The 5905-nt window shown below is 49.9% G+C and overlaps 1 long non-coding RNA gene across 1 annotated transcript; it reads right to left on the bottom strand.

The window, feature by feature from the left end:
- Positions 1-604: 604 nt before the first annotated feature.
- LOC120303717 lies at positions 605-5610 on the bottom strand. Its single transcript, XR_005555504.1, has 3 exons — positions 2614-5610; positions 2270-2326; positions 605-1899 (listed from the first exon to the last, which is right to left on the bottom strand). It is a non-coding gene; the product is annotated as an uncharacterized LOC120303717 (long non-coding RNA).
- Positions 5611-5905: the final 295 nt, after the last annotated feature.

Genomic DNA, 5905 nt, shown 5'->3' with positions numbered 1-5905 from the left:
GTTCAAGGAGTTCGCTATGTGTAGCCTATCGAAGATGATAAGGATCGGGCAGACACAACAGCAGTCTTCCAGACTGTTAGGGTCTGTCTCAAAGGACAGGGAGTGACTTAAGAACTGCAGAGCAGGAAAAAAGACAAGGGGGGACGTTGAAAGGGAGACCCAACCAAGAAGTCAGGAGAAATTTTCAGACAGTAAGAAGTTGTGAGTGCTCCATCACTGGAAGTTTTCAAAAATGGACAAGCAAACCATTTGACTGGGATGGCAGAAAGTTGCTGCCTTGAGCAGACGGTTGGAGTAGAAGACCTCCAAAGTCCCTTCCAGCCCTATGAATCAATCTCTTATGTTCTACCACCCCTAAGACTACTTGACCATCCACAAGCCACTGACCACCCCCGGCATCTCCCTTCTGTTGCCACTCTCTTGCAGGCTCTGGAGCAGCAGGAATGTCTGCCGGCCCCCGAGACCCTCAGCCCAGCCCTGTCTTCCAGCTCTGCCACCAGCTCCGTCAGCCTTGCGGCCTCCGGGGGTCTCTGCTGCCTCGTGGCGTCTCCTGCGGACCCCTCGGCTCCCAGTTCGGCTTCTAGCTGTTCTCCTCGCTGCTCCTCTCCTGTGGGCTGCTGGGATGCCAGCTGCTCGGCTCATTCAGCCACTCGGTTCTGGGTTCCAGATCCTGTTCTGGCCAGACTTTCTGCTCTGCCCACCGCAGAGCCCTCACCCTGTCCCTGGTGGCCCTCATCCTCAGCTGGAACTCTGAGGCTTGGAGAGGAGCCTGTGGACTCACCCTACCAACTTCACCTCCAGGCTCCTTTTTGGCTCGGAGCCCTGGGATTCCCCAGTCCTCTGAGGCCCTGATGCTCGGTGGCTGTGAGGTGTTCAGCTCAGCTGACAGCCCTGCAGTGATTGGGAGGGCGAGGGTGAAGGTGTTGCGTCAGCTGGTGGGGGGGGGGCTCGCCTGGCTCCCCGGCACACGAAGTGGCAAGTCAGGGGAAGGGAGGGGAAGGGAGGGGAAGAATTCCTTTTCTTTCTCGAAAGGGTAAAAGGCCACCGTTCCTCCATTCCAGGTATGGGGAGAGAGGGTCAGCGAGTTGTCCCATGTGCTGGTCGCTTAGGAGCGCCAAAACCATTTCTGAAGAAGGCCACTTGGCTGGGGACCTCCCTGTGGAGATCTTTACTGTCTTTCTCGAAACACGTCGTCTGCAGCTGTAATTCTTGCATCGTCATTTTGACATGGTTCAGTCCTTCTCCGTTGTCCTCCTCAGCTTTCCACAGGTCTCCAACTGTGGCCTGGGAAGCATAGCTCTGCGGCGGCTGCTGTTGCTGCTGTAGATTGTTGACTTGCTTCTTCTTATTTTCCCTCACATTCTGCTGAAGAGGACTGACTTTCTGCATCAGTTGGCTGGAGTGGCTTTTCTCCACGTAGTAACTTTGGTCCGTCTCAACCTGTTCATGCTGCAGACTTTAGAGGTGCTTCTTCAGTTCTTAAGAAGGTTCCAGACTTCTTCGAGACCGCTTCTCAAAGGTTCTAAGGCAGCCTTCTCATATTTGAGAACGGCCGCTTGGCTGCTGACCTGCAGCGTTCTTTGTGCAGTTCTTCAGTGTGTTTCACCAAATATTTGATCTTTAGCCCTCGCTGAGGGATCATGGTGGTGGCACGCTCCAACCTTTCTCTTTTGTCCAGCAGTTTTCTGCCACTTTTTTGTTGTGCTCTTTAGTTGATCGACCATCTTCTTGAGGCAAGTGTGCTGCTTTTCATCCATTGTTTGTCTCTTGAATTCCTGGGTCTGAAGGTCAAAGGCATCTCTCGGCTGCTTAACCTGGAGATGGAGACCATCACTGGCCGTTGAGAGATAGCCCAGGGATATTCACTTTTGGGCCGTTTCCTCCCTGTTGCTGACCTGTCTGAAAAAATGGAGAGACACAGTCACATCCTTCCTCCGTTCAGGGGCCATTTTGCTAACCGGCCTTAAAGTGGCCCATTTTGGGAAACATGGACATAATGCATTGATCATGACCTCCCTTCTAACTGTCGCAAGTTCCCATTTAATTCTGACTCCTTTTCAAGACAAATCACCTCTCAAAAGAGTGCAAAGGAGTCGGCATCAGCAATTGATCAGTTTGGCCATCTCTGACCCTACTAGGTTGCTTCTGGTGACCGTAAGAAGCGAATTAGGAAAGAAGCCTCCGCTCCAAGTACTGACCAGGGCCATCCAAGGCACGACAGTCTGCTGCGTGACCTTGAGCCAGTCTCCCTCTCTCAGTCTTAGCCTACCTCACAAGCTTGTTGTTGTAGGGACGAAGGAGTCTTCGGTACGTTCACTGCCTTGAGCTATTTAGGGAAACAATAAAGGTCAGTAATAAATCTCAGTAATAAAAATAATAAAAAATAAGTAAATCTATCACCAGGCCGAGTGTGTTCGAGATATAACCATATCTAGCCAAAGGAGTCCCTTTTTAGCTTAATTTCCCCAAATCTTTGAGCCCGGTCAGTTTCCAGCTTTGTGGTCTCAATGCCTATCTTGAACTGGGACATCTTGAAACCCATTTTTCTCTAGATCACATTGCTGGCCCCTCCCCCCAGCCAGCCAGTCCCAGCCCCTTTCTGGAGACATGTACCTTTGAGATGGTGGATTGGCAGTTTGTCCACAGGAACGGAGGCTGCTAACACGGCAGGTATCAGCACCACTGTGATCCGGGATTGAGCCCCACATTTCTAGTCTTGCCCCCTAATTCTGCCTTAATGGGAACTGTCTCTTTCTTCTGACACATCCAAACGAGGGAGATCCTCGCTGTGCCTACACTTCCAATGGTACTGAAAAGTGTGATGTATCACGGGTCCTCGCACATATGACTGTAGCAGCATCTCCAGGGTTGCACGCTCAAGACTTGGGTGCAGGGCGATCGGCTTGGAGTTACGGCAAGTGACAGCAATGGGCAAAACGGCACTTGCTTAATGACCATTAATGGCAGCAGGGACTCGCCCAGGAAGTGCTGGGGTGTCAGCAAAATCAGGATGGCAGCCGCACAATCAGGTTTCACTACATATCCAGGAGAGGATGGGGGACGGGGGCAGAGAGGGAGGGGGTGGGGGACTTGCTACCTAGTGTGCCAGGCTAGTCTGGCCACCGCTGGACCTGGGAACCGGAACCGAGCAGCCGCATGGGCCGAGCAGTCGGGAGCCCACAGCCCGCAGGAGAGGAGAGGAGAGGAGAGGAGCCAGGAGCTGGGCCGGGGGCCGAGGGGTCCCCAGGAGAGGCCTCGGGGGAGCAGAGAGCGCCGAGGCAGCAAGGCGGAGGGAGCGGGTGGCGGAACTGGGGGACGGGGCTGGGTAGAGGGTCTCGGGGGCAGGCAGAAGCTCCTGCTGCTCCAGAGCCTCTAGGGGGGAGCAAGAGAAGGACGACCTAACATCCAGCTGTAAGTACTCTATTGCTCGCCTGCATTATATATCCCAATGTTAAAAAAACATTCTGTTACAACACATCTCCAGTAACTCAAAAAGCCCCAACACCCCACTTTTCTCCTGCACCCTATATGTTCACAGTTTGAGAAATACATTTATTTAGAACAAACCTTGAGATACTAAAAATGCCCTAATATATTCCTACACTGTATTTTCAATGCATATGTCCACTTTAAAAAAAAGACTAAAACAAATCTTCAATAACTATACTATTTTTGTAATGCATTATATATGTCTACTGCATATATAATATCTAAGGTATGAAATGAAAACAAAATCCTAAACCCCCCTATATATGCCGATATTTCTCTCCTTTATTATATGTTTCCACTTTTTAAAAAGCTTGTTTGGTTAAAACATAGCTCAAGTGCCTTAACAAGCCCTAATAGATAGCTAAACTCTACACCTGTAACGTATTATATATGTCCATTTTGATTAAAAGAAAACCCTGGAAAATGAAACGATGAAGGACCGAGCAAAAACAATAAGACACAGAAAAATTAAAGATATCATGAGATACCAGAATGGTTGCTCAAAGAGCCCTCTGAGAAGTACAATATGGTCAGGTAGAAAAAAATGGAAAGAAGGGCACATAAGTAAAGCAGAATACCAGCGAGTAGACTGAATTTGCAAGGACCGACTCGGAATAGCAAAGGCCTGGAATGGGCAAAGACTGGCAACAAAGACCAAAAATAATAAAGGAAAATTTTATGTAAGGAACAAGAAGAAAGTCAAGAAAGTCAATAGGTCCACTGATGGGAGCAGAAGGCAGGAAGGAGACAGGCAGCAGGGTGAATTCAGAAATGCTTAACTCCTTTCCATCTCTTTTTCAGCAAAAGAAAAAAAAACAGCCTATCAACAGCAACATCGAGAGAGATAGAATCTATATACGATTCCAAATAGGCACGAAATTAGTCAAAGAGGACCAATCCACTCTGGATGGGTAGAAATCACGCCGACCCTCCCAGGCTTCCAAAGGAGCTGGCAGACCTAATTTTGGTGTCACCAAACGTCATTTCTGAATGCTCCTGCAGTCCAGGGGAGCTCTCAGACAACTGGAAAAAGAGCTTGACATCAATTTCTGGGAAAATCCTGGAATAGAGAATCAAGTGGAGGATTTCGAGCACCTAGAAATGGACATCCACCAGTATCACCTTCAGATGGGTCCTCAGGGGGCTGACCAGCCGCACCCAGTGTTTATTCCTTAATGGAGCTACCGCTACATCTACAAGAAGGGAAGCATTCAGTGGGGTACCTCAGGGATCTGCCTTCGGCCTAGATCTCTTCCACATCTTCATCAATGATCTAGATGAGGGGATAGAAGGAGAACTCACCAAATGTGCAGAGGACATCAAGATTGTTGGAAGATAGGCTCAACATCTAAGAGGATCTTGACAGACCTGAACAGGATGCAGTTCATTGGTGAGAAAAGTACAGTTCTTCCTTAGGCAGGAAAATCAATTGCACAGGCACAGAATGGGCGGTACCTGGCTCAGCAGGGATAATTGTGAGACGGATCAGGAGGAAAACCACTTAAGGATCAGCCAGATGTGTGCTGCAGATGTCAACATAGGCCAAAGCAGTCTTAGGCAGCAATAAAAGAGGGGCAGTTTCAAGATCGCCAGAAGTGCTGGTACCGCATTATATCACACTGGTGGGATAGAAAATGTTGCTGAGACTGCAGAAAGTTTGAAGAGAAGAGCAACAAAGATGATTTAAGAGCTGGAGGCTAAATCGTTTCATGAACGGTTCAGGGAGTTCGCTATGTGTAACTTATCGAAGATGATAAGGATCGGGCAGACACAACAGTAGTCTTCCACACTGTTAGGGTCTGTCTCAAAGGACAGGGAGTGACTTAAGAACTGCAGAGCAGGAAAAAAGACAAGGGTGGACGTTGAAAGGGAGACCCAACCAAGAAGTCAGGAGAAATTTTGAGACAGTAAGAAGTTGTGAGTGCTCCATCACTGGAAGTTTTCAAAAATGAACAAGCAAACCATTTGACTGGGATGGCAGAAAGTTCCTGCCTTGAGCAGACGGTTGGAGTAGAAGACCTCCAAAGTCCCTTCCAGCCCTATGAATCAATCTCTTATGTTCTACCACCCCTAAGACTACTTGACCACCCACAGGCCACTGACCACCCCCGGCTTCTCCCTTCTGTTGCCACTCTCGTGCAGGCTCTGGAGCAGCAGGAATGTCTGCCTGCCCCCGAGACCCTCAGCCCAGCCCTGTCTTCCAGCTCTGCCACCAGCTCCGTCAGCCTTGCGGCCTCCGGGGGTCTCTGCTGCCTCGTGGCGTCTCCTGCGGACCCCTCGGCTCCCAGTTCGGCTTCTAGCTGTTCTCCTCTCTGCTCCTCTCCTGTGGGCTGCGGGGATGCCAGCTGCTCGGCTCATTCAGCCACTCGGTTGTGGGTTCCAGATCCTGTTCTGGCCAGACTTTCTGCTCTGCCCA

This window comes from Crotalus tigris, unplaced genomic scaffold (genome assembly GCF_016545835.1).
Source record: "Crotalus tigris isolate CLP2741 ecotype Arizona unplaced genomic scaffold, ASM1654583v1 scf7180000024479.98521, whole genome shotgun sequence".
Classification (NCBI taxonomy): Eukaryota; Metazoa; Chordata; class Lepidosauria; order Squamata; family Viperidae; genus Crotalus; species Crotalus tigris.
The sequence above is the reverse complement of the archived record's forward strand: the minus strand, read 5'-3'. Positions and strand labels throughout refer to the sequence as shown.